Raw genomic sequence first — 17,482 nt, forward strand, 5'->3', positions numbered from 1 at the left:
TCCACCTTTTTTCGTTCCGTTCGATCTAGATCTGAGCTAGGGTGACCCCTAAGCTCATCTTTTGATCGGTTTATACCCGATTCTATCCGGATCTCGTGACTTTAATGGTTTAGGGTGTCGGCTCGTCGTTTCGCGACTAGATCTAGCGGGTTTGGACCCATACAATATCATACTATCATTACCTTGGGTCGGGAATCGATTCTTCTTCTTGGTTTCGGTTAGAAAAAGAGATATATGAGAGAGAGCTTAACTGTGTGTTTTTGATGGTGTATGGAATGAGTGGAATGAATAGATTATGGGTTAATTAAGGTTTATATGTCATGGGTTATGGGCTTAACCCCATGGTCTTTTCTTCCTTCATTTTTAATCCAAGTCCATAACCCATATCTATTTAACCCAACACTAGCCCGGCTCATAATAATTCATATTTTATTTTATTAACCGAAACGAGAAAACGGGATGTTACAAAAACTTGGTAGAGACCATGAAACTTCATTTCCAATTAATATTAAAACATTACTGGGTGTCGTTTCAAGCAAAAATGGTCTTCTCACATATAGGGCTGACATATCGTATATACCCGTTCACGATAACACAAGAACACATAATGTGCATACCTACCTGTACCGGACACAAGACTTATCGTGTACATGTATCCCAAACACTAACACGAACCAGTTACTACCTGGTAAACATGATAATACATGATAAGAGCTGGATAGAAACACATTTTGACAACCTGTTTATTGAAATAAAAGTCGAAGAGGAAATATACGTGAGTGGTGAGTGGCGGCGGCTGAGAAACAGAGAGTGAGAATGTTTTAGAAATTTAGGGTTTAGGATAACTTATATATACATATACATATATATATACATATATACATATATACATATACACACACACACATATATATAATTATAAAAATCTAATTAGGTACTTAACTGGTAAACATGTATTTTACCTATTTAGACACGAAAATTAACATGTAAGTTCGTGTCTACCTGTTTAGTACACGAAACCTGTTAAGGCCTTACATGTTACCTGTTAAAGTCGTGTAGGTACTTGATGTGTATTCGTGTCTCGTGTATAAACTGTCAGCCATACTCCTCTAGTAAACTTGTTGCTTGTTGGAGAATTTCCGAATCTCGGGCGGGTTAGGCCCGACTGAGTTCGATATTTTGGAGGTTGAAGTCAATTGCAACTCAGTTTAATAGTAATATAAATTGAAACGAGTTTGGTTAATCTATCATGGACGTTAGATAAAAAATAGTTTGAATTCGAGTAAAACTAGAGCTATCTAGTTATTTTATATACTAGTTTATGTAATCATTTTTTGGAGTAAGATTTGCTGATTAAATATAAAGTTTGCAAGTTGGCGTATGCACGTGTTCTTGTGATGCCCTGATATATCGTTTACCAATTATGTTCTTGACTGCTCCGAGTGCTAAACCCTCACACACTGTATGTAAACACGAGACATGTTTAAAAATTGGAAAATTCTAAAAATGTCTCATTAGTGGAGAGAGATTCCATTTTTGTTCATATAAATAAAAGTTTTTATAAATGCCCCCTACAAACTCGTCTTTGACAATGTGTTAGGCCTCAATACGTCTTTCACGACCTGTTTGGCTACCAAGCGTGTCTTTCACGACCTGTTAGTCTCCAACGCGCGTTTTTCACGACCTGTTAGCCTCTAACCTGTCTTTCACGATCTTTTAGCCTCTAACGCGTCTTTCACTACATGTTTAGCCTACTAATGGTTTTCTTTTTAATATTACATTATTATAATTTATTTTATCCATATTAGTTTTCTTTTATAACTTGTAATATATAAATTTATATATAATTTCGAATATGTCATTGACACGTGTTTATTTTTTCTACATGTTGTCATAAATTTTATTCAAAACCTAGTGTCATATTGATATTGAAATATTCAATTTTAATAAAACTTGACCCTCGTTTTAAGCAAAGTTTATGTCAACACGTAGGTAAAAATAAGCATGTCTCGAAAATATATTTGGAACTTTATAGAACTTTATGTATTACAAATTATTAAAAAACCAAATATGGGTAAAATTAATTATAATAATGTACTGTTAAAAAAACAATTAATAGGCCATGAAATACGCGTTAGAAGCTAGCATGTTGTGAAAGACGTGTTATAGGCTAGTATGTCGTGAAAGACGCGCGTTGGAGGCTAACTGGTTGCGAATGGCGCTCGTTGTATCCTAATAGGTCATAAAAGGCGCACATTGTGCGCTAACACGTCGTCAAAGACGTGTCTATAGGGAACGTTTTTAAAAACTTTCATTTATTAAGACAAAAATAAAATCTCTACCCGTTAATAGAACATTTTGGAATTTTCCCTTAAAAGTTTGTCATACACTTGATGATGTTAACCATTCTTCTCCTTTTTAATAAAGTGTGCGTTTTCTTTATCTCTTCTTTTTTCAACAGCATAGTGTGCGTTTTCATCTTCTGTAATATTTTCAATTCTCTTTATTTCCATATAAAAATAATATTTATCAAATTATGAAATGTAACACATTCAATAGTTAATACGTATGAATGACATCTTATTCATTCTAATTTGGGGCTCATATTTTGGCCCAACATGTCTTAAACGTTTCTAAGCCACAAAAAGAATATATGGAAAATAATTGCTTTAATGCATGCAATCCACCATAGTCCAAACCATAAAGTTGTATGCTTTTCTCCTTTTGATGGATGAATTGACAAATGAATACCTCAAAATCGACCCACTCATATACAACTGTTAAACCGCTTAAACGCAACTACACATTATACTAAAAATTAGAGAAAATTGCTAAAATCGTCTACGAGATTTAATCACTTTGTCATTTTTATCTAAAACATTTTTCTTTTCACAATTGATCCCGTCGGTTTCACGTGTCATACTAATTTCATTCAAGCTAATAACTTTGTCCATTATCACGTTAACATAGGGGCAATTTGTTGTTTTAATTTACTTTTATTTTAATATCTTTTTAACCCCCATTTTTACCCAACCCAACCCTACTTTACTTCTCTCTTTATACTTCGTCCATTATCATTCGCCCAAAATCATGTTGACTTAGGCTATGCGTAGTGGAGGGGCTACAAATAAGGGCGAATTGCGACACGTGACGTCCAGTCAACAAGTGGTGGAAATTTGTTTTTGCAGTGTAATGGTGTAGGGCTACAAATAGTAATATATATATATATATAACACATATTAATTAAATAATAATATTATTTTCCTTCTTCCGTCGACAAAAAACCTCCCGCCCCCGCCCATTTTTGCCCCAAAATCGCCCGGGGAGGGCCCCTCCAAATTCGCCCACTACGTTTGGCCTTAGGGACAAACCTATGTACTAATAAAACGCATTCATTTAAATCTACTATTATAATAAACAAAAATCCATTTGTGCCACTTGGCACCTAATTCACTGTATTTATGCCACTTGGCAAGTTTTTGTTCAGTTATTAAATAAAGGATAATCAAAATTGATAAATAGATTTGTAACTGACTCTTTCTTTAAATATGTCTTTTATATTATGAATTAATTATTTATTAATAACTAATAATAATTGTGTAACATTGTAAGGTAATATTATTGTAATTTTTGAGATTCCAAGAATGAAAGTATCTTCACCGGGCATGACTCACATGAGTGCATATAATTCTTCCATGAATCATCATCATCATCATCATTATTTAAAAAAAACAAGATTAAAGGACTTAACTTAAACAATCAGTGCTAAGTTTTTATTAATTCAATATGATAGTAATCTTTATAATTTATCATATTATATATACAAGTATCCAGTTCAAAACTAATTTGAAGTAGAAAATTGTGAGAATCACATAAACAATTATACATCATGCATTAAAAATATAATCAAATGTAGTGAAAGAGAGTATATATGTATACATTTGTGTCATTTTGCAAGTTTTTATTTCCAATCATTAAAACTCTTTTTCTTAAAAAAATAATCAAAATTGATAAATGGGTATCCCGTAACTAACCCTTTGTTATAAAAAAATTATATTAATTTCCATATAATTTATCACACATGCTAACTTTTCGTGCCTCCCTAAATCATATGTGGCGTAATTGACTTTCTCCCTAAATGAAATCAGACACAAAAAATTACAGTTTGAAATCGTATATGGAGAATCAGAAATCAATCGCATAATCTCATGCTATTCCATATCAAATCTCAGTTACGTCAATTTATTGGTAAATATTTCATGATTTCTCCAAAACTTGATAATAAGCCTCTAAGGTTTACGATTTGTTTACTTTTTTTTATTTTGGTTGAATATATGATAATCTAGGTTAGCGTCTTAAATTTTTTACAATACTATTAAATTTGTTAAACAATATTTTCTAATTTCTATCACCATATACGTGTTTTTATTGATGATTATGTTAAATTTGAACCCATAGGGTTCCCATGTAATTTTCAAATCGGGGAAAAAGTTGATGAGACTTCCAAACTTAATAAATTCGATGTAAATGTTATGTTTATGACTAATTTTGAAAACCGGTAATGATGCATTTGTAGAACATGTCTACTTTGTTGATATAATTGATGAAATGTGTAATAATTTGTCCTTTTTATATCATAAACGAAACGGTGTTACTTCTTATTTGTGTAACTAACTTATCCGCAAAGTTAACGTACATTATTTATTGTAAAGAGTATATAAGTAAAATAAATAGATGCATCCATTTTTGGATAATCATATGTATTTCATCGTCTAGCATGAGTAACTTTTTTGGTTAAGATTATATTGAGTTGTCCATTTATTATAATTATCTCATCATATTTTTGATAGTTTCTCATATTTTGTTTGTAAATCAAACATGTATAATTTAATGTTACTAGCATAAGCAGACACACCACTACAAACTTTTTCAATAGGACCAAGTTTCTTTTGGGTAGTGATGTATCCCGAAAGACTTTATATGAAAAACATGTTAATACATTTGCTTTTTATACTATTTATGAATCAAATATTTGATTAATGGTATTATTTTCTTATATAATCTTATATAATTCAGATGTTACCAGCTATGCATGCACATTATATCTAAACAATTTTTTTTAGATTTTTGATAACTTTATCATGATTTTCTTTCTTTTGTAATTTATTCGTCTATATAAATCTTGATATTCATTTATTAATATCAAAATATAATTTATTCAACCCGTGTATCACACGGGATACTAACCTAGTATATTTATAAATAAATTACTAATTGAACTAATAAAACATATTTATTTTTAAATTATCACTTATTTTATAAAACTTTAAAATCTAATAATGTAACTTTTGTTTACAATTAAATAGTAACAAGTTGTTATACCAGCGCGTTGCACGCGGGTGTTTATGTCTATAGTTAATGCTCAGATCTCTGATGCAGTTGAAACATACGTTGCAATTTCAAATAACGGTTTGTGATCATAGGTAAAGACGCCAAACGATGAAAATATACAGATCTTTGCGTAAAGAAACAGCAGGAAAAGGCGGCCCGCATACATTAAAAAACACAATAAAAATTATATAGCCAAATTTTGATAGAAAGATCTAGAAAGCAAATGGTCTTAAAAAAGGAAATGGTCTAAAAAGATTATCACGGTTGCTCACTTTTATCTGTCTGAAAAATAATAATCCATGAAAAAGTTGTTGAGATTTCCTTTTTAATAATTTTAAGAGGAGTAAATATCAATTTCAGTGGACACCATAAACAAAAAGATAAGGAAAAATTAACAGACCACATATACTTGCTTAAAGCAGCATAAGAAAAATAAATTACAAAAAGAATATGGACTTTAAAATTCAAACTCAGCAATGGACAAACGAAATTCCAAAACAAAAACACAAGTTGATGCAATCGGATGAGCGTGTAGTCATCGTCATCGAACCAACAACAGTAAACCTAAAGAAAATATAACAAAAAAAGAGGTTCAGACAATAAATTTTTTTCCTAACAGAAACCGGACCACCACCACCACCAACACAACGCCACCGCCTACGGTTTCCTAAAAGAAACAGGCAACAGCAGTTCAAGCATCTACCCCCACCCATGGATAAACGGCCGACAACACAGTAAGATGTAGCAGGACCATCTATGATTTCGAAACAGAAATCAACAGGCCACCGGAGCATCAGCTGATGTCGATGATAGTGGGAGACAACGGGTAGTGCTGATTGAAAATAACCAGTGATGAGACGGTCGATACGGTAAGGAAGACAAATCCGCTACCGTAGGCGTCCTCGAACGACTGCCGGCAACGGAATAACCCCCGCTACCACACGCGTCGTCCAACGACAGCCGCCAACGGAAAGCATGGAAAGTTGTCGCCACCTTGACGCCGATGAACGGTCGTCGGCAACGTCAATCATCGCCTCTCTGTTTGTGATCGCCGGAGTCATGACGGAAGATGATAACACTGGATAAAAATTATCAGTGGAATAAAGCAAGTGGTGGAAGTAAGATGTGAGATATTGATGAGAAAGTAAGACCAGTCACATATTTGTGATGACTAATGCATTAAACATAGAAGAGCCATCTACTAACTACACGTGTGTGGCTGAGACATGCTTATTTCATGAATAGTGGAAATTGTGTGTATGACAAAAGATGGTTTTTGATATTTATATAATGTAAATCAGTTACATTAAATAGTAACTAACTAATGTATTTTTGAAACTTCCTTATATACACACATGTTTATTTTTTTATATCTTTTATTTTTTTAAGTGTTACTATATGTAATACATGTTTCCACCTATAATGTGTTAAAGATTGAAGAACTTAATGTTATATTTTTCACTTTGTGTAGTAAACAGCTTGTAAGCTAATCTTTATATATATTTATACTAAATAATAAAAAAATTTGTGGGGGGTGAGTGGGTGGGTGGGTTGGTTGGGGGATGGGGAGGGGGGGGTTGACACGAATCATTTTTCTAGCATCCGAAAAAATGTGTTTTTCTGTATCTCTTATTAAATACTAACTTTTCTATAAAAACAAACAACATTACTTTTTGGCCCTTGGGTATGTATACAAATTAACTCTCGGGACGTTAAAGTTGATATAGTAAAGGTTAACGAGTGAGATACAACTCCCTTCATGGCTTAGACGATGTTAAATGTAAACTGGGTTACAATTTTAACGAGCTTTAAAATTCTCTACACACACATTAATTTAAAAAATTAAATTGAAGGAGGTTAAGACATGATAAATTATTCCTTTATATGAGATGATGTAAAAAGTTATAAAGTAGGTAATGTGTTACCAACATAGAATTAAATAACATAAATGTGTACCCATGGCCTTATTTTCCACTAAAATGGTCATGACTTAATAACATAAATTCATTCTTTCGTTTTTAATAAGATTTATTAATTTTATGTTTATATGTTTTAAAATGTTTTTAAAAATTATTAAGTGTTTAAATATAACTAAGGTAAAGTTAAAATACAAAAGAAGACAAAAATGAGAAATGTGTAACCACACAAAAAACTCCTTAAAAATAAATTCAAAAAAATAATAAAAAAATTATAACTCAAAATATAAATAAAAAACAAAAAATTTTAAAAAACTAAAATGTTTCCGAAATCATTCTCGTTCAAAAAAAATTAAAAAACAAAAATACAAAAAAAAATTGACGAAAAGACACAATACCGAGATCAAAGACACAATGGCGAAAATGAACAAAAGACACAGTTATAACAAAAAAAGACAAAATAGATCGCAAAATATAACACAATATAAACAAAAAAAAGACACAATGTCAAGGAAAAAAGATACAATTAATGACGAAAATAAACACAAAACACAATGATAAACAATAAGACACGACTTTTTTCACTTACCATTGTTTTTATTTTTTTAGAAAGAGAAAGACGGTGGAAACATTTTTGTGTTTCTACTTTTTTCGTTTTTTTATTAAATTTTAAATTATGATTTTTTATTATTTTTTTAAATTTTTTTGAGGGTTTTTTTATGTGGCTACAAATCCTTCTAATTTTTGTATCCCCTTATAGAATAACTTGACCCATATAACTTAAAGCGTATATTTAGCGAAAAACAAAAACTTACTTTTGTATGTTAACACTTAATTACTAAATGCTCTCGTGCGTTGCAACGGGAATGTTGATACGCGTTAGTTCACGTGTTGCAATGAGAACGTTGATAAAACACAAAGTTAATAAAGTTTGTCCGCACGTTACAGTGACTTGATTTTAATTAATTTATATCGAAACATATGTAAAAATAAGGTTGTCTTTGTAATACTAAGGTGTCATGGAGAAAACAAAAATATATTATATCTGGCATACGTGTTTTGGTCTTGTAATGACTGAGCTCGGTATTGAATCAAATTTATATGGAAGCGTACATAGAAACATTGTCGTTTATATTCAAATTTAGAGTAATATTAAGTTCGAACAAAAAGTTAAAAGTGTGTAATATTTGATCTAGATTGGTTTTAAACGGAACTTATGTGAAAACGTAAATAAAAATAAGTATTCACAGTGTTTCGATGTTTAAGAAAAGAAAGTATAAACAAATTGTTAGAAAATTAAAATATATCAACATAAAAAGTTAGTTAAAAGTGACAACTTTTTTGCACACATGGTTAAAAGTAATTGGTTATCCTTATGAATAGTAAATGTTTATGAGTAAACTAACACTTGAGAATTAATATAGGAGAGGGTTATCTTAAAAATAAGTAGTTTTCTAAGAAGACTAGGAATAAGTCATAGCCATTAGATCATGTTAATCAATGGTTGAGATTTAAAATTATCAATACCCGATATATTTTCCTAGAATTACTCTTTCATCATTATAACCGACATAGTTTCATAGAATTGTTCTTTCACCATAGGTTTTAATGCCAAATGTCAAAATCTTATTGGTTCTTACCATTCCTAAGAAACTCCTTATTCTTATTTAAACTCTTTTCTTAATATATATATATATATATATAATTTATTTGTGTATTAATTAAAGCTTAATAGGTTGGGCTGACCCATACATACCCTTACTTAGACCATGCGTATTCATAACTAGACACACCCGGGTAGTTTACGTCATGTGGCGCATAGTCAGCTTTTAAGCAATTTGCAAAAAGCGAGTGTAGTGGGAAAAGCCCCCAAAACGTCTCTCTCTCCTCCCCCTCTCTCTACCTCTCGCTCACAAAACCCTCAAAATTTGTGCCATATACGCATTGTGTAGGAAACGCTTGTTCTAAAAGGCCTAGCCATAACGCCGGAGGGGGGGGGGGGGTTGCCCCTGGTGTTTTCGTCCATAAGGCCACCATACCGCCACCACTATATTAGAGATATGAAATAGAAGCAACCGAATGAATATAATTTCATGTGTGTAAAAAAATTGCTAGAACATGCATAAAACTATCTCATGACTATTATGTTATCAATATTTAGTTTCAGCAGGTCATATTATTCTGTTTTATTTGTTTTAATGTTTTATTTTATATTTCTTTTATTGAATCATAGCTTATCTTAAAAGTCGTTTTACTATTCCTAAATCTTAATAACTAACTATTTGATTAAGTTTTTTAATTATCTCATATAATACATGGGACTAACCTATTAATGAATATATAATACTTCACCACTATTTATTTATTTTTTGGTTTTTAATGAGTACTCAGAAATAAATGACACGTTAATTGGGGAAAAAGACAATGACTTGAAACATAAAAGGTTCGTCAATGGGAAAAATCATCAAAGACTTACAAAAAAGGATGAATTATTGGAAGAATCAAATCAAAACATCATAAGTTGTTCAACTTGTCACAAAATGTTGAAAAAAAGCACAACTTTTATCTTGATAAAAAAAACTAGATTGGGACGTAAAACGAAATGGGTGGATCGAATGGAATTTAAAAAGAATGAAACGCTTACGATTTATAGGGTATGAATCGGGTTATTGTTTTGTAGTTGTGTATCATCATGTATGATTAAATGTCACGTCAACGACGACGTCAATTATTGTTTTTTGTGAAGTACTTTAAACGATGATATCTTATTAGTTTTGTATAAGCGTATAACAAAACATATAAGTTGTAATCACCTGATCAAATTACGTTACGTCTGGACCTATGATGTTATTTAGATGTTATGTGTTAATAGATTATTACGATTTGAGTTTATGACACGTATTTTTCAGTTTTGGTTAATTATGGTTCGTCTGGTGTAACCACACCCTTTTTTTCTCATCTCTCCCTTATTAAATATACATAATATTTTAATTAGTTTTAATTTTTTTTTCTCGTCTATTTCTCCTATTACATAACAATAGTTTCTATATATCTTTCATATAAAACGTTTTTTCTTATTTTTTTTAAATTCGAGTTCGTTCATAAAGCATTTTATAAACCGAATATTTCTTCCATTATTTACACCATTCTAAGTTAAGAAAAGATTTGCAGGTTTATTAATCATGTCGTTTTATTTATAATAAATAATTTATAATGAAATATCATATGTTTTTTATCGTCATTTCCTTGCTCGGTTTTTGTTTGCAGGTATATCCTTCTCTTTCATTATTTTAACCGGTTTAATTGAATAATTCTTTAATTATTTAGAAAATTCTTTCATTATTTAGAAGGTAGGATGTAAGTAAACTGCTTCATGAACCCTCTTCATTAGAGGTGCATAAAAAAACTGGACCCAGAACCGGACCTGAAAAAAAAACCTGCAATCGGTTTTTTTTATACCCGAACCTGTATATAACCCTACCCGTAGGGTACGGATAAGGTATGCATTTTAGTACCAAAACCCGTACCCGAACCAGACCCGATTTGTACCTGGTAATACCTGAAAACCCGAACCGGTTCCATGCCCGAATCCGGGTTTTTCAAATACCCGAATTCGGATTTTTAAAATACTCGATCTATACCCAAAATTACTCGAAAAATAACTGGAAAATACCTGAAAATTACCCCTAAAAAATCCAATCTATACCCAAAAAATGCCCGAAAAAAAACCCGAATATATGGTTTTTTCAATACTCGGAAATAGAGTATTTAAATACCCGGTTTTATAATACGCGGTTCTATACCGACCGAACCCGACACATAGGGTATGGTTTTAGAGGCAATACCCGGACCCGAACCTGACCCGGGTATTGCTAATATCCGATTTTCCAATGCCCAATCATACCAAAACCCGATTCCATACCCAAACCCGAGTTTTTCTAATACCCAATTTGTGCACCATACTCTCCATTGTAAAGTTATTATAGATTTTTGGGCTACAACTTAACTTTGAACCATGAAAAAAGGCATCAAAGCCCAAACTCACTAGACCGTCTCACTTGTCATCTATACGTGTTTGTAAGTTTTTATGATTATTATTATATTTACGTAACTAGTTATTATACGTTTGATGTCGTTTATAATGAATGAAATAGTGTTACAACAAGCCTATCTTCATATAATTTTCTTAAAAATATATAGAATGCATATTTGTGTAATAAACTTTATAAATAAAAATTTGATAAAAATAACCAGATACTACATATTATGTTATATATAAAAATTATAACTCAAATATTAAGAATGTATACGAATTACTTAAAAAAAATAAAACGAGACAAGCTTGAATTTGAAAAACTACTCATGAATCGAGCTCAAACATTAGTGATACAACTTGAATTAAACCGAGCTTGAACCTATTCAAGCAAGGCTCGTCTATACCTCAATTTTGTAGAAGGATTTAAAAACTTGCTAGATCTTAATTCATATGAATAATGTTCCTATTTTACATGGGCTTGTTAGTCATATCTAAAACACGTGATAGTAGCTTTGAAAACTTAGGATAGTGTTTGAATCATTTCCTATTTTTTAGGGGCTAACTATTGTCTAACTTAAAGAGAGTATGTTAACATTCATTTAACGGTCAATTTGTGGATTTTTTTTTTTGAATGTTAAAGCTTTTTCCTCCTACTATTTACATTAAATCGCCATTGCCAGGGATCGAACCCTGGACCTCTCACCAAAAGGCCAAAGCCTTTACCATCCCACCAAAGTGGAGATGGCAAAAATTTGGACCATTTCTCGATTTGTGCGTGTCATCCTTGCGTAGGGGCCATGCTAATCTTCTCTGTATCGTTCCAATTTTATCGGATGTCCCCGAAGGGATAGTTAATCATTTCTAATTTTGTTTTGTAATCTCTTTCGTTTTCTAATCGTCTTTAATAATAATCATTTAATTCGTTCATGCATCCCGAATTTCTATGAATAATATTTCAATATTATTTATGTTGGAAGAATTAATTTAAGTTATTAGAAAAATAATAATAATATAGTAGTAATGATAAAAGGATGATGGGTTAAAATAGGTAGAATTAAAACATGGACTTAAGATGAAGATGTGCTTAAGGTAAATGAGCTTAGGGAATATAAATCCCCGTTAAACCCTAAGGGGGTGTTTGGTATAGAGAATGGAATTGTAGAGAAATTGAATAGAGAAATAGAATTGCAGAGAAAGGGAATTGGTCTGGAGAATGAGAATTGACTGTTCTGTTTGGTAGTACAGAGATTTCAGTAGAGAAATATAGCTGAGAATCATTTATCTTGTTTGGTACATAGGAAATAAACAGAGAATTATATCAACTTTATCATTAGCACAAGTATTTTTTTCATAACAAATATTTATTAAAAAATAAAAAACATATTAAAAGATGCATAAATTCCAACCAAAATATGCATTGATCAAACCAATTCACATACAAAACATAGTTTTTAAGCAAAAAACATCAACCATAGTTAAAACCAATTCACATACAAAACTATTCTTTAGTCCCCCTCTAGTTTCTAGTATATCACAAAGTGTTATAAATGCATGTGTATTCATTCTTATGTTAACAACACTCGTAACATCACTTTCATAAACCATCCTCACCATGTTTTCACGCCTATTATGGTAACTCATTAAATATTTTGTACGTAAAGTCATTGACTCAATCGACCGACGCAAATGATAAGTACACAACATTCACCAACGAATCGTAACATAAATGACATAAAATGCACCTATGGCAACTATTCTTTGTCTGGAAGGTGATCTTGCCATCTACACATAAAAATATAAGAAAATTCAAGAAAAGCAAATAACTCCAAAATATAATCCAAATATTAGCAACAAAGTGATCATGAAAGCAAGAAAAATGATTACAGGCTACTTTATTCACTGACTTGCTGAATGTTGTTTAATTGCCAATGTTTACATCAATATATATGTTATTTTGGATGAAATTGAACATCCAAGTTTCCATGTGAGTTACAAGTCAATGTTATACAAGATCCCTAAGGTTTCCATGTGAGTTACAAGTCAATTTCTAGATAAAAATGGTGTAAAAAGTGATGATTTGTTGATATGTAGAAATCTGAGTTTTTTGGTCAGATTTGAGTTTGTAAATATAGATTTATTTATCAACAAAACAATTGAAATAAATTATGAAAATATTTTCACAGAAACTTCAACATCTCTAGGTGTTTATATATTTTTCTCAAATTTTTAAAGTATGCATAAGGTTTTCAACTAAAATGCTAATTATCAAAGGTATCTAAAACTTACTGTTCAGAGTTTGTAAATGTCAAAATTTCTCAAAAATTGACTACTCAGGATTTGCATACAAGGCCAATTGGGAAATATTCTAGACACTTAAAATGTTCATTAGAAAGAGGAATGAAGTCTAAAACTTCAAAAACAAGAGAGTTATACTCTTTAGAAGTGGACCTAAAATCTGTCAGTCAAAAACAGATTTGACCTTCGGTTTTATTTTTCACGTTTGGGTAATCAAAACTTCTCTAAAAATTACGAAACCAGTGGGGTTTGAAACTAGACTCTTTGAACTTAATGTTAGACTGAAGAAACGATCAATTTGCATCTGTTATGATCAAAATATTGTTTGAACAAAACAGCATTACAGATTTCATCAGCAACAGCATTCAAGCAAGTCATGTAAACATTCAATTTATCGGTTCCAACATTCAACCTAGCATCTAAATATCATTCTAACATAAAATTCATGATTCAAACTCATCAATTTCATACCATATAATGTTCAATTCCCAACCTAGACATCAAAGATTTCATCAAGAGTCGAATTAAACATAAACCATTGAAATCTAACTTATCTAAATCGATTACCAACAACATACAAACATCCCACGATAACAATCGACATCAGCATCTGAGTTTGGATCGAGGTTTAGGTCTGGTCGAGCATAAGAAAGTCGAAAAAATGAAAGTTTCATACCTAGGATCGTTGGAATCGAAGCAAGGATCGCGAATACGAACTCGGTTCTTGGATTGGAGATGATTTGTGGGTGATTAGAGGCTGCAAGTCGATCGAACAGCAGGGAGAGGCGTGAGTTTGCTGCTGTAGATCGAACAACAGGGAGAGGCGTGAGAGAGTGAGGCTGAGAAATGAAACCCTAGAAATCCAATTCTCCGCTTTTTTTAGAGAAACAAAATCAGAGAAATGGAAATGGTTTATTTCCATTTCTCACCTCTTTCTTTCATAAACAAACAAGAGAATTCTTTCCAATTCCATTTCTCACCCCTCAATTCCCTCTACCAAACACCCCCTAAATCCCTTCCATCTCCATCATTCTACACCTTTGCCTACACCAAAAAAATCACACATTTAAGCCAAACACACTCTACTCTATTCCATTCAACGATCCAAGACTAACCGAAGATAAGAATTCATCTATATCAGCTGACCCAACATTTTAGAACCCGGCACTGCAGCCCCGGGATGCCAAAATAAGCCGTTTGAATCTAGATCTAGCTTTAATCGAGTGTTTAATCAATAAAAAACGACCTTAAGGGCCACCTTAGCTTGGATCTTGACACCCCAAAGCTACTTGTACCATAAACATAAAAATACGACCAACCGTGGTGGTTAATGGTGGCTGACGGTGCCGGAATCGCTAAAAAACCCTAAAAACGCGTTAAAGATGGGTTGACCTGTACATATCCGACGGATATGTGTCCAGCGGATAAGTTGGGAGCGGATATGTGAACCCAAATTATACGACATATATGTGAACTATGGCGGATATGTGAAACTCAACTTATACATCGGATAAGTAATCCAAACTTATACGACGGATATGTGAAGCTTAACTTATACGACGGATATGTGAAGCCCAACTTATACGGCGGATATGTGAAGCCCAACTTATACGGCAAATAAGTAATCCTAACTTATACGATGGATATGTGAAGCTTAACTTATACGGCGGATATGTGAACCAAACTTATACGGCAGATATGTGAACCCAACTTATACGACGGATATGTGAAGCCCAACTTATACGGCAGATAAGTAATCCTAACTTATACGGCGGATATGTGAACCCAACTTATACGGCGGATATGTGAAGCGCAACTTATACGGCGGATAAGTAATCCTAACTTATACGAGGGTTTGAACTTCAGTTTTCTGATGAGGTTTTAGTAAAGAATTATTAATGAAAATAAAATTTTTCCAAGGTGACATGGCAGCTTAACCCCAGCCAGGGGTAGACTAGACCCCGCTAGGGATTGCCGCCCATGGAACCCTGCTGCCAGGGGCGCTGCCCCCAGACCCCCGTTAGCTAGGTTTTTCACTAACTTAGGAGTATGATATAGTTAGAAGTAGTTAATTGATACTATAATTGTTACACAATTAGCCGTGCACAACTAAAGAGGGACATTACTATAAACTCAGAAAAGAACAGGACAGATGTGAGTTTCTAGCCCCATTTCCTTGTTATATTTTCGGGGCTGTGTGCATACTCTATGTGATTAATTAATATACTTACCTTAAGTGGTAAGTGTATGATATATGAATGTGTATGAATTACATAAGTATGAGGTTAAGAGTATGTATGAAAGTATACAATACAATGTATATGTAAAGAACTGTATGTATGGTTGTATCGAAAGAAGAGACCAGACCCTTTTAATATCTGAGATAGAAGGGATCAGACCCTAATAATATCTGAGACAGAAGGACCATGCCCTAATAATATCTGAGACAGAAGGGACCAGACCCTAATAATATCCGAGATAAAAGGGATCATACCCTACTAATATATGAGATGGTAAAGATAGTTATGCATGTAGTACGAAGGAATGAAAGAAAGAATGAAAGTATATATGTATGAAAGGAAGGTAAACATGTTAAGTATGTAATATGAATATTCAAATACGTATATATGTGAATGTGTTGTATGTTGCCTGATTAACTAGAACTCACTCAGCGTAGCTGACTTTTAGTATGCACGCATATAAATAGATTAAAGGAGCTGGCTTGAGGAGCAAGCATGGTTGAAGAATAATGAAGCTGGCATATGAAGATTTGAAGTTTTATGCTTTATGATGTTTGAACTTTAAGGACATGTTTAAGATTTTATGTATGAATGTTTAATGTTTAAGTATTCCGCGAAAGTTTTAATTCACTATATTTAGAACTGTGTTTATGAGTAAATCTAACGCCAAAGTAGGGCACCAGAACCGGGGCCTTACAGCTCTTTTGTGTTTTTCATAACAATTGGTATCTAAGCCAAGTCCTGGATCAATTCAAAGAATTCAATTGTGCATTCCCGCAATTGAAGATCAAGATGGTGTCGGCGAAGCTTGAATTGAAGAAATTCGATGGGAGAAATAACTCTAGTCCTTTGAAAGTGAAAATAAGGCATTGTTGGTTCATCAGGGCATTAACGATGCTATGTTGGGTGAAGCTAGCATGCCTGAGGGTTAGACTGACAAAGATAAGAAATGATATATACACGAGAAAGCTCATAGTGAGATTATCTTGAACCTTGGAGATAGAGTTCTTTGTGAAGTGTCAAAAGAAGCATTTGCAGCTAGTGTTTGGTCGAAATTAGAGTAATTATGCATGACTAAGTCATGGCCAATTGGTTGTACTTGAGGAAGAGGTTATATATATCTCATCTGACTTCTAGGAAGTCTCTTGAAGATCAAACAGAAAAATGCAAAAAGTTGGTGTCGGATCTTGAAAACATAGAGGTTGTGCTTGAAGAACGAAACCATATTATAATTTGTCTCACTCCATTACCCTCTTTTTATAAATATTTTGTTGATACCCTGATGTATGAAGAGAGAGATTGAGATAGCATGTTTGTGAGATGTATGCTTGAATAAAAAAGTTCTAAGACCATCCACAATAATAGTTTTTTAGATGACGTTTTTTTGGTGTTTGTCCAACTCACTAATTCTTACCTGTTGTGGCTTCGAACTTAAAGGAGTTAAATAAAAGATCAAATTTTAAAAAAGAAGGTGCAGATAGCATGTTTGTGAGATGTATGCCTGAACAAAAAGGTTCTAAGACCATTCACAATAATAGATTTTTAGACGACGTTTTTTGGTGTTTGTCCACCTCACTAGTTCTTATCTATTGTAAGTGTGATTT

At 32.4% G+C, this 17,482-nt stretch overlaps 1 non-coding gene across 1 annotated transcript; it reads right to left on the reverse strand.

The window, feature by feature from the left end:
• Positions 1–12,089: 12,089 nt before the first annotated feature.
• LOC143581754 (U6 spliceosomal RNA) lies at positions 12,090–12,192 on the reverse strand. Its single transcript, XR_013143881.1, has one exon. It is a non-coding gene; the product is annotated as a U6 spliceosomal RNA (small nuclear RNA).
• Between the last annotated feature and the right edge of the window lie 5,290 nt (positions 12,193–17,482).

The sequence above is a fragment of the Bidens hawaiensis genome, unplaced genomic scaffold, assembly GCF_021521415.1.
Source record: "Bidens hawaiensis isolate Kalapana, Puna unplaced genomic scaffold, B.hawaiensis_p1.1 tig00031165_1, whole genome shotgun sequence".
Classification (NCBI taxonomy): Eukaryota; Viridiplantae; Streptophyta; class Magnoliopsida; order Asterales; family Asteraceae; genus Bidens; species Bidens hawaiensis.